Here is a 19,212-nt window from a genome sequence, read left to right as displayed (position 1 = left end):
TGTATGTTATAAGTCATTTATGTCCAATGTATATTTTCAGCCTTCGGGCTGCAGAATTTTTTCAATAAACCATTAATTATTATTATTATTATTATTATTATTACAGCTGTAGGGGAGCGGCCTGGACCACACCGCAGCAGGCGTTACCCTGACCTTTGACGCAACACGTATAAAAAAACGGCCATATATCACACAAGATTTACGGCTCCGGCCCAAAGTGGGGAACTTATGTGTGGGGGAACTTATATGTGGGGGAACTTATATGTGGGGGAACTTATATGTGGGGGGAACTTATGTGTAGAACTTATATGTGGAACTTATGTGGGGAGAAAGCATGTGGGAACTTATGTGTGGGGAACTTATATGTGTGGGGAACTTATATGTGGGGAACTTATGTGGGGAACATATGTGGGGAAACTTATATGTGGGAACTTTATATGCAGGGAACTTATATGTGGGGTAACCTGTGTGGGGAACTTATATGTGGGGGAACTTATATGTGGGAACTTATATACGGGGAGACATATGTGGGGTATATATGTGGGGAACTTATATGTGGGGGAACTTATGTATTGAAACATATGTGGGAGACATGTGGAATATATGTGGGGAAACTTATATGTGGAACTTATATATTGGGGGAACTTATATGTGGGGGAACTTATATGTGGGGAACTTGTGTGTGGGGAACTTATATGTGGGGAACTTATATGTGGGGAACATATGTGGGGGAACTTATGTGGGGAACTTATATGTGGGGAAACTTATATGTGGGAACTTATATGTGGGGAACTTATATGTGGGGAACATGTGTGGGGAACTTATATGTGGGGGAAACTTATGTGGGGAACTTATATGCGGGAACTTATATGTGGGAGACTATGTGTGGGGAACTTATATGTGGGAAACTTATGTGGGGAACTTATATGTGGAGACTTATATGTGGGAGAACTTATGTGTGGAACTTATATGTGGGAAAGCATATGTGGGGAACTTATATGCGGAACTTATGTGGGTGTGTGGCTTATGTGGAGACATATGTGGGAGACTTATATGTGGGGGAACATATGTGGGGGAACTTATGTGTGAGGAACTTATGTGGGGAACTTATATGTGGGGAACATATGTGGGGAACTTATATGTGGGGAACTTATATGCGGGGAACTTATATGTGGGGAACTTATGTGTGGGGGAACATGTGTGGGGGAACTTATATGTGGGGAACTTATATGTGGGGAACTTGTGTGGGAACTTATATGTGGGGAACCTTATGTGGGAACTTATATGTGGGGGAACTTATATGTGGGGGAACTTATATGTGGGGGAACTTATATGTGGGGGAACTTACATGTGGTGGTGGTGGTTGGTAGAGAAGGTGTGGTGGACAAGGAAGAAGTGAGGAGGGAGTGGGGAGGAGTGAGTGAGGGGAGGGGAGGAGTGTGAGAGTGAGCAGGTGAGAGAGTGAATGCGTGAGTGAGGGAGTGGGGAGTGAGTGTGTGAGAGAGTGAGCAGGTGAGAGAGTGAGTGAGGGAGAGAGTGGGCAGGTGAGAGAATGAGTGAGGGAGAGAGTGGGCAGGTGAGAGAGAGTGAGTGAGGGAGGAATGGCATGGTAACCAACAAACTCTCCATCTCTTCGTTGTCATGGCTCGCGGCAGTACAGCCACCACAGGGACGCTATAATAGCAGGCAGTTAGGTTAGCCCCTTATGAAGTTGGTATTGTCAGGGCACTCATGGGGCCCCATGAAGTTACCAACACCTTAAGGGCCCCCATGACAATACCAACACCTTAATGGGCCCATGAAGTTACCAACACCTTAAGGACCCCCATGACGATACCAACATCTAAGGGGGCCAGATAATACCAACATCTAAGGGCCCCTGAAAATACCAACATCTTAGGGCCCCTAACAACACCAACATCTTAAGGGCCCCCACTGACGATACCAATATCTTACGGAACCCTGACAATACCAAATCTAAGTGGCCCTGACAATACCAACATATAAGGGGCCCTGACAATACCAACATCTTAAGGGGCTCTGACAATACCACCATCCTAAGGGGCCCTGACAACACCAACATCTAAGGGGCCCTGGCAATACCAACATCTTAAGGGGCTCTGACAATACCAACAAATAAGGGGCCCTGACATTACCAACATCTAAGGGGCTCTGACAATACCAACATCTTATCGTCAGAGTATCAACAAATCTTCACAAGTTAACATTATGGATTTTTGGACAAGACAGACAATATTCTTTCATCTCATTTTCCTTCTTCTTAAATGTTATCTTCTTCTCCTTATTATTCTTCTTCTCTCTTCTGATGATTTTATTTTTTTTTTCTTTCTCTTTTTCCTTTTATATTTTCCTTCTTCGTTCCTCCGCCGCCACAACAGAAATTATTAAAACAATGTAACACACAAGGTTGCGATCAACGCCCTCTCTCTATCCCCTTCACCCCTCGCCCACTGTGCCCCCACCACCACCACCCCTCACCCACTGTGACTCCACCACCTCCACCTCTCACTCAGTGTGCCCCCACCACCTCCACCCCTCACCCACTGTGCCCCCACCACCTCCACCTTCACCCACTGTGCTCCCCCACCACTCCTCCACCCTCACCCACTCTGGGAACAACAGCGGGTGGGCTTTACACCTGACCACGAGATAACACAACACCACTTAACAGAGAGTGGGGTACTGTGACACCACCCCACACCACACAGTGTCTCCACGACCACGTGAGGTCCCTCATGTCAACACCTGTGGACGAGTCACTGCAGTACCACGTAAATTGTTTAACATGTCCTTAAAAACGAGTGTAGTACCAGAATCCTGGAGGATAGCGAATGTAATGCCGATTTTCAAGAAGGGAGATAGATCACTATCCTCTAACTACCGACCAATCAGTCTAACATCAATTGTAGGCAAATTACTGGAAGCAATCATTTCAAACTCTATTCGAAATCGCCTAAGAGAAACCCCTGCTTGCTGGAAATATGTCGACGACTCCACCAATGGGATCAGCGTCAACAATTCTGCCCCCGACTATACCGCCCTTCAGGATTTATTGAACAGTCTCCAAAACTGGACCACCAACAACCACGTCACCATCAACCATACCAAGACCATGGTTATGCACTTCAACCTCTCCTTCGACGTTGTCCCACCCCCTTCCATTACTTTAGGTCCCAACACACTCCAGGTTGTAGATTCCACTAAGCTCCTCGGCGTCACCATAGACAACAAACTAAATTGGAAACCACACGTCAGTGAAGTTGTCAAATCCTCCAGTTTCCGTCTCCGCCTCTTCCGCCGACTCAAGTACCTAGGAGTTCCTGCCCCCGAGCTCCTCAGTGTTTACTCAACATTCATACTTCCCAAGCTCACCTATGCCTCCTCTACCTGGTCTTCCTCCCTAAACGCCACAGAACGTAAACACCTAGAAAAAGTGAAAAAGAGGGCATGCAAGATTATTCTCTCCCCTTCCTACTTCACATATCAAGAAGGGCTCAAGACAGTGACCCTCTTGGCTCTCACTGACCATCACCACGACCTCATCTGCAAATTTGGTGAGAAGCTTCTGCACCATCCTCGACACCGGCTCCTACTACCACCCGAGATCCCTCGCTCGAGAATTGCTGTTCGACACCACAACCGCATCCAGCTCATACGAGCACGAACTGATCGCTATAAGAACAGTCCAGTCCCAACAATTGTAAAAATTATCAATAACTTGTAATCAACCAGTGTATTCACTCCCAGTCAATCTTACTTTTTGCACTGTCACTATGTTGAAATGCCCTGTAGTTTGAGCTTCTCCCCACCTAGTTATTATATATCATATTTGTATCACTTATGTTACTTGAATATTATTTGTAAATCAAGAGACCCATCCCCCAATTATGCAACTGTATATTTTCAGCCTTTCGGCTGCCACGCTCTTTCAATAAACAGTTAATTATTAACTATTATTATTATTATTATTAAGTTGATCAATGATTCGCAACATGGCTTTACAAGCGGGCGTTCATGTCTAACTAATCTATTAACATTCTTTTCATCTGTTTTCGAATGAGTGGACGAGGGGTACAATTATGATGTGGTATATCTCGACTTTAGCAAAGCCGTCGACAGAGTCCCCCACGAAAGACTAAAATAAGAAAAGTGGAGGCTCATGGCATTAAAGGAGATATTCTAAAATGGATTAGGGCTTGATTACAGGACAGGAAACAGCGAGTGAGCATTAACGGCACGAAATCCGATTGCAGCAACGTCACTAGTGGAGTTCCCTAAGGCTCAGTACTAGGACCATTATTATTTATTATATACATAAACGACATAAATATCGGCGTAGACAACGACATAAGTTAATTTGTTGATGACACTAAAGTAGGGCGTGTAATTAAATCTGACGAGGACTCCGCAAAACTACAGGAAGATCTACACAAATGGTAAGTACTCAATTTAGGAGATGTAAACAGGGAAACCAGATACCAGATGAACAACGATGCTATTGACAAATCCGACTTTTTTTTTTTACGGGAATTAGCCCACCCGGGCACAGGTCAAACGACCCACAACGGGGCCTGAGGGAGGGGGGGGGGGAAAGAACAAATAAATTGAAAATAGAGAAGAAAAAGGTTATACTGTGTTAATCTACACCACGAAGATGCCAGAAAACCAGCTTTTTAAAGTGAGACAGAATGTATAAGTATGGAAACACAGAAGAAGGCAGGTACTGTAACGGGCTATTCTCGTGTGACCGACATCCACAGAGAAACGGTGGGCACCGCGGGCAAGACGTGTGTTACGAGCCCACGGCATTGCCGGCGGTACACAGGGTGCCAAATCCACCAAACATTGCCCGTTAAAGTACCTGTAAAAGAGAGAGAGTGAAGCAACATTGCGGCGAAGAGAAAAGGAAGAGAGAATGTCGACTAAAGTAGGAGAATTAATAAGACGAAATGCCTTTGATTCCACCCTATCTAACAGTTGTGCAGAAGAAGAGCCGCCCCAGATATGGGAGCAGTACTCCAAGTTAGGACGAATCAATCCCTTACATAATTGGAGCAACTGCTCATGAGTGAAGTAGCTACGGCATCTGTACAGCATTCCCAACTTTCGGGAGGCAGCTTTAGCTATATTAAGGATGTGTGATTTCCAGGACATATTGGAGGAAATGGTGAGGCCTAGCATATTTATTTCAGAATTTGGCAGAATGATAGCGTCCTGAAATGTAATTGGTGGGAGATCGTCTAATTTACAAAGTGTAATTGGTAAATATTGAGTTTTATTACTAATGAACTTAACCACGTTTGTACCTCTCCATTCAGAGATGCTGCACAGATCCGCATTGGTAGAAGTAATGATATCAGTTCTGGAAACAGATCTAGTTTGAGAGTTAGGAGGAAGGGGAAAATGTGAAGAAGAATGGAGAGTAGAATCATCAGCATAAGAATGGATAGAATTAGTTGTAGTGTGAAGTAAATCATTGATAAAAAGAAGGAAGAGAGTAGGTGAAAGAACAGAACCCTGTGGGGTACCACTACTGGTAGAGAAAGAGCGAGAGATCGATCCCTCGACAACAACTGCCAAGGATCGGTTCTCAAGGAAACTAGAGATGAGAAAACAAAGTGGAGAGAAACCAAAAGAGGGAAGTTTAGATAACAAAGACTTGTGCCATACCCTGTCAAATGCTTTGGAGATGTCGAGTGCCATGACGAAAGTTTCCCCATAATCCCTAAGAGAGGATGACCAAAGATGGGTGCAATAGGAGAGCAGATCACCAGTAGATCTCGCCTGGCGAGAGCCATACTGGTGATCCTATAAAAGAGAAAGGCGTTCAAGGTGACGGAGAAAATGGGAGTTCAAGATAGTTTCGAAAATCTTAGAGAGGGATGAAGTTAGGGCAATGGGGCGATAGTTAGAGGGATTAGAATGTTCACCCTTCTTCGGGATGGGCTGAACCAAGGCATGCTTCCAAGAAGAAGGAAAAGTTTGGGTTTTGAGGCAGAGGCGAAAAAGGCGAGCAAGCACAAGGGCCAGAGCTTCAGCACACTCCCTCAGAACACGAGGGGGTATTCTGTCCGGTCCATGCGCCTTACTCACATCCAACCTGAATCACACACCGGCAACCCTGCGAGTGGAGATTATAGGAAAGTGCATAGGTTCAGTAGGAGGAGCAGGAGGGATAGAGTGGGAATCGTCTAAGGTGGAATTAGAGGAGAATAAGGTGTCAAAGAGGTTGGCTTTGTCAGGGGGAGAGTTGGCTATAGAGTTATTGGGTGGGAAGAGAGGAGGAAAAGAGGGAATGCAGAAGTTATTACAGATGTTTTTAGTTAAGGACCAAAAGGATTTACTAGAGGAAGAATTAGTCAGGACAGCGGTCTTTTTTATTAAATTTCCTCTTGGCCCTACGAAGAATAGCCTTACACCAATTCCTAGAAGTAATGAAAGAGGTGTGGGTAAAAGGAGGAGATAGTTTCATAACTTGATACGCCCTATCTCTCTCCCTACAGGCAAGAGAACAGGAGCGATCAAACCATGAGTGTAATGTGAAAGTTTTGGTAGAAGATGGGATAAATGCACTCACACCACCCAATATAAGCCCAGCAATGCTGTCAGCACATAAAGAGGTGTCCCGAGTGGAAAAGCAACATTCATCCCAAGGAAAATCGGTGAAGAATTCACACAAGGATTGCCAACTTGCCCTCCGATAGTGCCATAATTGACCTTTAGAGGGGGATGGGGGAGGTGGTCGTGCCCAGTTTGATTTAATAGAAGTAAGGTTGTTATCAGAAGACCCTAAGGGGGCAGAAATTGAGTATGAATAGTGTGAGGGGTTAGAGGTAAAACAAAGATCAAGAATGTCAGCAAGTTGATCGTGTCGATCAGGAACGCGTGTAGGGTGTTTGGTTATTTGTTCCAAATCATTAAGTAGGGAAAAAGAGAGTACCTCAGCTCCACCTGGGTCATCCCTTGCAGAGCCAAGCAACTCTCTGTTATGTACATTGAAATCCCCTACAGTAGGTAGAGGATCTCGGTGTTGGGGTGTGTGGATAGCAATGACTCATGGCAAGAAGTGAGAAAGATTTAGGAGTAATGATAAGTAGGAATCTTAAGCCAAGTAAACAATGTGTATTTGCTCGAAAAAAAAGGCTAATAAAGTACTTGGATTCAAACAAAGGAGTGTTAGTTACAAGACTATATCTTACTAAAACTATATCTTGCGCTTGTGAGACCTCACTTGGATTAAGCAGTTCAATTCTGGTCACCGTATTACAGAATGGATATAGAATCCTTAGAAAGAATTCAGAGGAGAATGGCAAGATTTATCCCGGGCATTAGGAATCTTGAGTACAGAGACAGGTTAAAGCATCTTAATTTGCACTCCCTCGAGAGACGTAGAGTGAGGGGCGATATGATAGAGGTGTATAAATGGAAGTCAGGGCTAAACAAAGCGGACATTACAAAGGTACTCAAACTATCCAACCAGGAGCGAACTCGTATCAATGGTTTTAAATTAGACAAATTTAGATTTAGGCGCGAAATAGGTAAACATTGGTTTGGAGGAGAAACGAGAAGGGAAATCGTGCATCAAATAATAATATAAAAATTTCCCTAAAAGGATTAAAATTCTCTATCATCCTCCCCTCCTCTCCACTTCCCTCCCCCTACCACCTCTCTCTTCCCCCCTCCACTTACCCTCCTCCCCTACTTAACGATGCAGGACACAGGGTAATATTGTGGGCGTCTTTGAGTCATTTCAGTGTTAAGAGAAGCTATAACACTGTACCACCACCACTGTACCGCCACCACTGTACCACCATCACTGTACCACCACCACTGTACCACCACCACTGTACCACCATCATTGTATCACCATAACTGTACCACCAACACTGTACCGCCACCACTGTACCACCATCACTGTACCACCACCACTGTACCACCACCACTGTACCACCATCACTGTACCACCACCACTGTACCACCACCACTGTACCACTAACACTGTACCACCAACACTGTACCACCACCACTGTACCACCAACACTGTACCACCATCACTGTCACTGTACCACCATCACTGTACCCACCATCACTGTACCACCACCACTGTACCACCACCACTGTACCACCAACACCACCACCACCACCACCACCATCACTGTACCACCATCACTGTACCACCATCACTGTACCACCATCACTGTACCACCAACACTGCCACCATGCACCACCATCACTGTACCACCATAACTGTACCACCATAACTGTGCCACCATCACCGTACCACCATCACTCCCCACCACCACTGTACCACCACCACTGTACCACCAACACTGCCACCACCACCACTGTGCACACCATCACTGCACTGTACCCATCACTGTACCACCATCACTGTACCACCATCACTGTACCACCATCACTGTACCACCATATACTGTACCACCATCACTGTACCACCATCACTGTACCACCATCACTGTACCACCATAACTGTACCACTAACACTGTACCACCATCACTGTACCACAATCACTGTACCACCAACACTGTACCACCATCACTGTACCACCATCACCGTACCACCACATGTCATCATCACTGTACCCACCTCACCATCACTGTACCACCATCACTGTACCACCATCACTGTACCACCATCACTGTACCACCATAACTGTACCACCATCACTGTACCACTGTACACCACCATAACTGTACCACTAACACTGTACCACCATCACTGTACCACAATCACTGTCACCAACACTGTACCACCATCACTGTACCACCATCACTGTACCACCATCACTGTACCACCACCACTGTACCACCATCACTGTACCACCACCATCACTGTACCACCATCACTGTACCACCATCACTGTACCACCATCACTGTACCACCATCACTGTACCACCATCACTGTACCATCATAACTGTGCCACCATCACTGTACCACCACCACTGTACCACCACCACTGTACCACCATCACTGTACCACCACCACTGTACCACCACCACTGTACCACTAACACTGTACCACCAACACTGTACCACCACCACTGTACCACCAACACTGTACCACCATCACTGTACCACCATCACTGCACCACCATCACTGTACCACCATCACTGTACCACCATAACTGTACCACCATCACTGTACCACCATCACTGTACCACCATCACTGTACCACCATCACTGTACCACAATCACTGTACCACCAACACTGTACCACCATCACTGTACCACCATCACTGTACCACCATCACTGTACCACCATCATATCACATCACTGTACCACCATCACTGTACCACCATCACTGTACCACCATCACTGTACCACCATCACTGTACCACCATCACTGTTGTACCACCATAACTGTACCACCATCACTGTACCACCATCACTGTACCACCATCACTGTACCACCATAACTGTACCTCACTGTACCACCATCACTGTACCACCATCACTGTGCACCACCATCACTGTACCACCATCACTGTACCACCAACACTGTACCACCATCACTGTACACCATCACTGCACCACCATCACACTGTACCACCATCACTGTACCACCATAACTGTACCACCATCACTGTACCACCATCACTGTACCACCACACTGTACACCACCACTGTACCACCATCACTGTACCACCACCACTGTACCACCACCACTGCACCACTAACACTGTACCACCAACACTGTACCACCACCACTGTACCACCACACTGTACCACCATCACTGTACCACCATCACTGCACCACCATCACTGTACCACATCACTGTACCACCACCACTGTACCATCACTGTACCACCAACACTGTACCACCACCACTGTACCACCACCACCATCACTGTACCACCATCACTGTACCACCATCACTGTACCACCATCACTGTACCACCATCACTTGCACACTGACACTCCCATACGTAGACACACTCTTCCTCATACCCAACCCCAGTCCACATGCCCCCACGCCTGCACGCCTACACACCACCACGGCCTCACGCCCACACTGCCACATACCACCACGGCCTCCACACCCACACTGCCACATACCACCACGGCCTCTAGCCCACACTCACCACACACCCACATACACACTACACCACGGCCTCACGCCCACACTGCCACATGCCCCACACCTGCACCCCACACCCCCATACACCTGCACCCCACCCCTACACCTGCACCCCACACCCCACACCCCTTACACCTGCACCCCCACACCCCCTTACGCCTGCACCTCCACACGCCTCACGCCTGCACCCCACACCCCTTACACCTGCACCCCCACACCCTTACACCTGCACCCCAACACCCCCTTACGCCTGCACCCCCACACCCTCACGCCTGCACCCCCACACCTGCACCCCCACACCCCCCACACCTGCACCCCCACACCCCCACACCTGCCCCACCCCCACCTGCACCCCCACACCCCCTTACGCCTGCACCTCCACACGCCCCTCACGCCTGCACCCCCCACCCCCCACACCTGCACCCCACACCCACACCTGCACCCCAACACCCCTTACGCCTGCACCCCACACACCCTCCTGCACCCCCACACCTGCACCCCCACACCCTCACACCTGCACCCCCACACCCCACACCTGCACCCCACACCCCTTACGCCTGCACCCCCACACCCCATACACCTGCACCCCACACCCCTCACACCTGCACCCCCACACCCCCATACACCTGCACCCCCACAACCCCACGCCTGCCCCCACACCCCTCACACCTGCACCCCCACACCCTTACGCCTGCACCTCCACACGCCTCACGCCTCACCCCCACCCCCACACCTGCACCCCCACACCCCCTTACGCCTGCACCTCCACACGCCCTCACGCCTGCACCCCCACACCCCCTTTCGCCTGCACCTCCACACGCCCTTACGCCTGCACACCCATACGCCCTCACGCCCACGGGGAATCAGTAAATGAGGTTGTATGTAACACTATACGAGAGTAATTTGGAAGCTCCAGCTGCTCTGTGTGTGTGTGTGTGTGTGTGGGTGGGGGGGTGTGTGTGTGTGTGTGTGTGTGTGTCCGTGATCATATATTACTCGTCTATATAACTACCCTGGTATGTGTGACTAAATATACATGTACAGACCGTGTGCGTACGTAATGACCGTATATATGTGCATGATTACCGAGTGTAAATAATTACCATGTGTACGTGTTAATGGTGTGTACATGATGTCCGTGAGTACCTGATGGTCATGAGTACGTGATGATGGTGTGTACATGATGTCCGTGAGTACCTGATGGTCATGTGTACGTGATGATGGTGTGTACATGATGTCCGTGAGTACCTGATGGTCATGTGTACGTGATGATGGTGTGTACATGATGTCCGTGAGTACCTGATGGTCATGTGTACGTGATGATGGTGTGTACATGATGTCCGTGAGTACCTGATGGTCATGTGTATGTGATGATGGTGTGTACATGATGACTGTGTTACGTGATGACTCTGTACCGAGACGCCAGCTGGCCACGTAAGGCGACCAGCTGTTAACGTGTCCAGCTGCATGATGGTATTACAACAGTAAACACCGCTTCCCTCCCGCTGTGAGTGTGTGTGTGTGTATCTGTGTGTGTGTGTGTGTGTGTGAAGTGCTTTGTGTGTATATGTGTGTGTGCTCTCTCAAGAGTGTTGGAGAAGTCGAACGCTTGTACTCATATTACAGAGAGAGAATGTTCTCTCTCTTGCCAGGTAACAGTTACCAACCATCCTACAGAAGGTTCCGAGGTACGATGTGTGTGTGTGTGTGTGTGTGTGTGTGTGTGTGTGTGATAATGATAATAATTAACGGTTAATTGAAAAAGCATGGCAGCCAAAAGGCTAAAAATATACAGTTACAGTTGGGGAATGGGTCACTTGATTGACAAATAATATACAGGTAATATAATATAATAACAAGGTGGGGAGAAGGTCACTGAACAGGGAATTTCACCATAGTTACAATACAGAAGTGAGATTGACTGGGAGTGAACACACTGGTTAGCTCGTATGGGCTGGATGCGGTTGTGGTGTCGAACAGAAATTCGCGGACGAGGGATCTCCGGTGGGAGCAGGAGACGATGTCGAGGATGGTGCAGAAGCTTCTCCCCAAACTTGCATATAATTGTGAAATGGTTGTTTGAATGCTCAGCTGCGTCACCATTAGTTAGATAGCTAAGGTAGGAAAGTCTTCGAGATAGGAGATAATGACGAAAATTACGATGTTATTTACTTAAACTTTAGCAAAGCGTTTGACAGAGTACCGCATAAGAGGCTTCTGAGAAAAGTTAAGGCTCATGGTATCGAGGGGAAAGTTTTAAATTGGATAAAATCATGGCTCACCGATAGAACACAGAGGGTCAGCGTAGATGGTGTTAAATCTGGGTGGGGCTGTGTAACCAGTGGGGTTCCCTTGGGGTCAGTACTGGGCCCACTCTTGTTCATAATCTACATAAACGATCTAGATACTGGGATCAGCAGTGACATAAGCAAGTTTGCGGATGACACCAAAATAGGGCGGCAAATTAATTCAGGGCAGGATGCAAATACACTACAGGAGGATTTAAATAAACTGCAGGAGTGGTCAGAAAAATGGCAAATGAAATTCAACACCAGCAAGTGCAGCAAAGACTTGTGAAAGCGACTTAGGGGTACTTGTAAGCCCAGACCTACGGCCTAGAAAACAGTGCGTTAATGTTTGAAATAAGGCAAACAGAGTCTTAGGTTTTATATCTAGAAGTGTAAGTAATAAGAGTGCAGAGATCATATTGCAACTATATCTTGCACTAGTCAGGCCACACCTCGATTGTGCTGTTCAGTTCTGGTGCCCTTATTATAGAATGGATATCAATTCACTAGAGTCGGTGCAGCGAAGAATGACGAAAATGATTCCGGGACTTAGAAACCTTCCATATCAGGATAGGTTAAAGAAACTAAACTTGCATTCCCGAGAAAGACGAAGAGTGCGGGGAGATATGATAGAAGTATTTAAGTGGGTGAAAGGAATCAATAAAGGGGATATAGATAAAGTTCTTATAATATCCGAGCAGGATAGGACTCGTAGCAACGGATTTAAGTTGGATAAGTTTAGGTTTAGGAGGGAGATAGGAAGGAACTGGTTCACAAATAGGGTGGTAGATGAGTGGAACAAGCTTAGCAACTTTGTAGTAAGTGCTGGAACGCTGGAAAGTTTTAAAAGGAGGCTGGATAGATCCATGGATGATAGAGAGTGGTAGTAACTCTCGACAGGAGCTGCCATGCACAGGCCAACCGGCCTATTGCAGACTCCTTATTTTCTTATGTTCTAACCACGTGTTACCTCTACAGCACCGGCAGTGAGGCGGCTACAACAACGTGTTACCTCTACAGCACTGTATGTTAACTCCAGGTCTCCTTTTTGTATTGAAAGCTTTTGTTAAACATTCCACTCCTCAAATTCACTCTAATACGCTGGATAGCTTCAAACATACGTAGGTTGGATGGATATATGAGCAATAGGGGTTGGGTGTAAATGGGACTGCCCAGTATGGGCCATTGGGCCCGCTGCAGTTTCCTCCATTCTTATGTTCTTATTTTTTGTCCAGTGTACATTTTCAGACTCTGGCTGCTGTGCTTTTCATAAACCGTTAATTATTATTATTACACACACACACACACGAAATACCAGCACAAGGTGAGGTGAGGTGATATAATCTAAGGTAAGGTGAGTTAAGCTAAGGTGAGGTGAGATAAGCTAAGGTACTGTACGGTGAGGTGAGGTAAAGTACGATACGGTGAGGTGAGGTGAGGTTAGTTGTGAGAAGTGAGATAAGCTAAGGTGAGGTGAGCTAAGGACCTCCTTGTCTACTTGATATGCAGTCGACGTGTAAGTGACCTTGGCAGTGTGAGGGAGTGAGGTGTGAGTAGTAGTGAATATCAGGGAAGGTATAAGTTGTCTTTACTCCAACACAAATCTTTTATGTAGGAGGGAGAGACTGTGGCCCCCCCTCCCGCGCGGGTGACCACAGACACGGTGATGTATTGATTAACACACACACACACACACACTCTCTCTCTCTCTCTCTCTCTCTCTCTCTCTCTCTCTCTCTCTCTCTCTCTCTCTCTCTGTCTGTCTCCTCTCCAATCTGGGTCACATTTTTGTCAGCCCCATCGTATTTATTATGACAGATTGACCCACGTGTGTGTGTGTGTGTGTGTGTGATTGTTTGTTTGTGTGTGCCAATAAACCGTTAATTAGTATCACACACACACACACACACACACACACACACACACACACACACACACACACGCATACCTTCACAAGTAAACGTCGTTATGGGGTCTTGTTCCTCACGCAACTGGCGGAGGATCAATGCTGTTTCCCTCCCTCTCTCTCTCTCTCTCTCTCTCTCTCTCTTCCTTCCTCGGTCTCTCCCCCACCCCTTCTGTCTCCTCTCCGCCTCCATCTGTTCCTCCCTCTGTCTGTTTCCTAACTCCTTCTCTCCTTCCTTCCTTCTGTCTCCTCCCTCCCTTCCACTCTCTTCTCTCACACCCTTATCCTATCCTCCATTCCCTCCTAACATTCTCTCTCTCCTCACTTCCTGTACTTTCTTCACATAAGTCTTTTTTCTTAATCAATAATAATATTTGCAGGAGAAACGAATTACTACAGGCAAAAAGGTAGTATTACATAAGGTAGGGTAGGGTTAAGATATGGCAGGTTAACCTAGGGTAGGGTAGGGTAGGGTAGGGTAGGGTAGGGTAGGGTAGGGTAGGGTAGGGTAGGGAAGGGCAGGGTAGGGTAGGGAATAGCAGCACCTCTAACATAACTCCCACTAAACAACGACAACAACCGTACATCGCCATCCCTGATCTTCACAGCCAGGCAATAGACAACCTCGTAGACCAGTACCCGCTAGCAAGATCGACCGAGTACGAAACATGGCATTAAAACACCCGTACAAGGGATAGGGTGAGCCGTACATGCGGATAGGGTGAGCCGTACATGCGGATAGGGTGAGCTGTGTAGTGCCAGTGACGAAAAAGTGGGCTGCTAAACAGACAAACTGCTTTAAATTACCTACAATAAGGACCCCAGTGTGGAAATTCACCATACTTCGTCAATTTCCATATTACTATTTAATCCCCTTCCACCTCTATTCTTCTTTCACTCCCTCTTTCTCTAATAAATAAAAGAAGGTTCCTTGGCTACCCACACACAACACCCCCACCCACACACCTTCAACTTTATCTCCACGTATCTTGCTCCCCGTCATCTCAGCCATTCTCTCTTTCTATTTGGGGATCTTTTTTTTCTTCTTTTTTTACACCTCTTGGGCATGAGGGAGAGAGGGGGGAAGGGAGAAGAATAGCAAATCTTAATCCTGTTATTATTATTGATTATTATTATTATTATTATTATTATTATTATTATTAGTATTAGTATTATTATTATTGAAATTATATGTCATTATTATTAATACAAGAGTGAAGTGACAGTGAGTGACTCAGAGAAGGACAGCTGGCATGCAAGAGCCAAGGTTAACACAAGCATGAGTTTGTTTGTTGTTTTTATTGCTGGGTGCCTCAACTGTTGGGTACCACAAGTGCTAGGTGACTTAAGTGTTGGGTGCCACAAGTGCTCGGTGCCTCAACTGTTGGGTCCCACAAGTGTTAGGTGCCTCAACTGTTGGGTCCCACAAGTGTTAGGTGCCTCAACTGTTGAGTGCCACAAATGTTAGGTGCCTCAACTGTTGGGTGCCTAAAGTGCTAGGTGCCTCAACTGTTGGGTGCCACAAGTGCTAGATGCCTCACCTGGTGGGTGCCTCAAGTGCTAGGTGACTTAAGTGTTGGGTGCCACAAGTGCTCGGTGCTTCAACTGCTGGGTGCCACAAGTGCTAGGTGCCTCAACTGTTGGGTGCCACAAGTGCTAGGTGCCTCAACTGATGGGTGCCACAAGTGCTCGGTGCCTCAACTGATGGGTGCCACAAGTGCTAGGTGCCTCAACTGTTGGGTGCTACAAGTGCTAGGTGCCACAACTGTTGGGTGCCTCAAGTGTTGGGTGCCACAAGTAAGGGGTGCTTCAATTGCTGTGTAACACAAGAGCTACGTGCCACTTATGTTGGGTGCAACAAATGCTGGGTGTCACAAGTGATAAGTGCCACAAGTGTTGGGTACCTCGAGTGTTGGGTGCCCGAAGTGTTGGGTGCCTGAACTGCTGGGTGCCGCAAGTGCTAGGTGTCTAAACTGTTGGGTACCACAAGTGCTATGTGCCTCAGCTGTTAGGTGCCACAGGTGCTAGGTGCCACAAGTGCTAGGAGTCTCAAGTATTGGGTGCCACAAGTGTTGGGTGCCACAACTGTTGGGTACCCTAAGTGCTATGTGCCTCAACTGTAATAATAATAATAATAAACGGTTTATTAATAGAGTTGCAGCCGGTGGCTGAAAATATACAAACTTACTGTACATGTGATTTAGACATAATGATATGCGTTGAATACATTTACAGGGCTGTACAGTACATAAATCAGGAGTTGTTTATTATTTTAACAGTAGATGGAATGGTGCTATTCTTATATCTATCAGTGCGGGCTCTTATAGGCTGAATTTTGTTGTAGTGGCAGACTGCGCTAGGTGGACGGGAGACTGCCGGTGGCAGGAGGTGGGAGGTGGCGATGACGAGGATGGTGCAGTAGTCCACTGCCAGACCTTGCTAGTGCTTGGTGGTGGAGGTCACAGAGAGATGGCATTTCAAGGGTGGAGAGGGCGATATTGTAGCCGGAGTAGTCTGCGCCAAGTATGATTCTGCAGGGCCTTTTCTGTACCAACTCCAGCTGACGTTGTTGGGTAGAGTTGAGAGAAGACGACCGGGCTGGTGACGCATACGTTAATTTAGGGAGAATAAAGGCGTTGTAGATGGTCCTCAGCTCTGGCGTGGGTACCCCAAGTGACCTGAGTCGTCGTAGCACGTACTGTAGAGTCGGTACGAGGCTGCCTTGATTGTGTTGTTTACATGGGCCTTCCAGTCCAGTGCCACAGGTGCTAGCAGTCTCAAGTGTTGGGTGTCTCAAGCGTTGGGTGCCTCAAGTGTTGGGTACCTCAAGTGTTGGGTGTCTCAAGTGTTGGATGCCTCAAGTGTTGGGTGCCTCAAGTGATGGGTGCTTCAATTTTTGGATGACTCAAGTGTTGCATGCATCAAATGTTGGGTGCTTCAAGTGCTGGGTGCCAAAAGTGTTGAATGCCTGAAATGGTGGGTGCCTCAAGTGCTGGGTGCCTGACGTGTTGGGTGCCTGAAGTGTTGGGTGCCTCAATGTTGAGCACCAAAGGTGTTGGGTGCCTCAGTTATGATTGTTAGGTGCCACAAGTGGTGGATGCCCGAAGTGTTGGATGCCTGAAGTGTTGGGTGCCAATAGCGTTGGGTGCCACAACAGGTTGGGTGTCACAATTGCTAGGTGCTTCAAATGGTGGGTGTCACAAGTGATACGTGCCACAACTGTTGAATGCCTCGAGTGTTGGTTGCCAGAAGCGATGGGTGTTTCAAGTGTTGGGTGCCACAAGTGTTGGGTGCCACAAGTGATAGGTGACACAAGAGTTGGGCGCCTCAAGAGTTGGGCGCCTCAACTGTTGGGTGCCACAAGTGTTGGGTGCAACAAGTGCTAGGTGCCTCAGCTGTTGGGTACCATAAGTGCTAGGTGCCATAACTGCTGGGTGCCTTAAGTGTTGGGTGCCAGAACTGTTGGGTGCCACAAGTGCTATGTGCCTCAACTGTTGGGTGCCATAGGTGCTAGGTGACATAACTGCTGGGTGCCTCAAGTGTTAGATGCCTCAAATGTTGGGTGCTTCAAGTGCTGGGTGACTCAAGTATTGGATGCCTCATGTGTTGGATGCCTCAGGTGTAGGTTTCCAAAAGTGTTGGATGCCACAAGTGATGGGTGCCTCAAGTGTTGTGTGTCTCAAGTGTTGGGTGCCTCAAGTGTTGGGTGCCTCAAGTGTTGGGTGCCTCAAGTGTTGGGTGCCTCAAGTGTTGGGTACCTCAAGTGGTGGATACCTGAAGTGTTGGATGCCTCAAGTGTTGGGTGTCTGAAGTGTTGGGTGCATCAAGTGTTGGATGCATCAAGTGTTGGGTGCTTCAAGTGTTGGGTGCTTCAAGTGTTGAGTGCCTTAAGTGTTGGGTGCATCAAGTGCTGGATGCCTTAAGTGCTGGGTGCCTCAAATAGCTAGGATAGCTACTTATGCATTAAGATATTTAATTTTAAGGTAATATAATGGCGGCGAAGGTGTGGCTATTGGGGGAGGATGGAGGCCACGTTTTTTTTCTTATACATACTTCACCAACAATTCCTCCATCAAAAAAAGAAAACGAATACGTAGTCTTAATCATGGGAACAGGGAACAGCAGTGCTATGGGGACCCCAAACTGAAAAAATACCTTCGGGCTAGAGTCAAGAGGGTGGGCAAGGGTTACAAACAAATTGGTACCCTTCAAATGTTACATCTGTATCAAGCGTCCCTTGCTGCTGCCAGGGAACGTGTAAACAAACTCAGACAAACTGCATGGTAAACATATGTCAACAGCCCGAACCAGCACACATCCTGCACCAAAGCGTGGGAAGATATAAACACAATCGGAAGTAAAAACAGTAGACACGTCTCCCATTCACACCCGCTTCAAAAGTCGAATGAGCTAATAACAAAGTGGGCTCATGTGCCTAGCTATGACATGTTACCAACTAGGACTCAAGGACTCCTTGATGCGAAGTCTGCAGAGATAAGTAATCTCATGAACTTTATGTTGGGCAAACAGCACGATGAGTGTGATGTTCCATATACTGAGTGGGAGCTTGACGCCGCCCTCGCCAGAAGTAGGTCTACTGCCCCTGGAGAGGACGGAGTCACCTATAATATCGTTAGACTACTAAGGCGTGTGCCGGGCAATCCATTATTGGTATTGTACAATATGAGTCATGCCGAGGGCCAACTACCCACATCATGGACCAGCAGTATTGTTGTACCAATACCGAAACCAGGACAGCCTGATGCTTTTCGTCCCATATCACTAACCAGCTGCCTGTGTAAAACCTTTGAGAGGATGGTTCTTGGCAGACTCTTATATAGAATCAGAGAACACATGTCTCCTAACATAAATGGCTTCACCCATGGTAAAGGTG

The sequence above is a fragment of the Homarus americanus genome, unplaced genomic scaffold (assembly GCF_018991925.1).
Source record: "Homarus americanus isolate GMGI-L3 unplaced genomic scaffold, GMGI_Hamer_2.0 scaffold17532, whole genome shotgun sequence".
Classification (NCBI taxonomy): Eukaryota; Metazoa; Arthropoda; class Malacostraca; order Decapoda; family Nephropidae; genus Homarus; species Homarus americanus.
This window is presented reverse-complemented; position numbering follows the sequence as displayed.